The sequence below is a fragment of the Penaeus monodon genome, chromosome 30 (assembly GCF_015228065.2).
Source record: "Penaeus monodon isolate SGIC_2016 chromosome 30, NSTDA_Pmon_1, whole genome shotgun sequence".
Lineage (NCBI taxonomy): Eukaryota > Metazoa > Arthropoda > Malacostraca > Decapoda > Penaeidae > Penaeus > Penaeus monodon.
Genome location: NC_051415.1, coordinates 29,210,581 through 29,210,878, shown reverse-complemented (window position 1 = coordinate 29,210,878; position 298 = coordinate 29,210,581).

The following is a 298-nucleotide window of genomic DNA, read 5'->3' as shown; positions in this document are numbered from 1 at the left end:
TGTCGAATATTTGCTCTGAAGACCTGATTACTAAGCACACATTCCCGGCCCTTGCCGATAATCTCACCATCACTCACCTTTCTGTTTCTCACTTACAAACTATCGTTGGTCGATAGATTTTACCTTGTGGAAGTAGTCTCTCATATTTAAGGAATACAATAGAAATAATGGAAACAGTTCCTTAAGCATGAACTATATCGAACTTAAGGACTAAGACGCCGTTAACATCCTCGGAGTTCTAAGTTCTAAGTTTTAAGATTTAGAGTGCACTTAGAATCCTTATCAAGGCAAGCGTCCA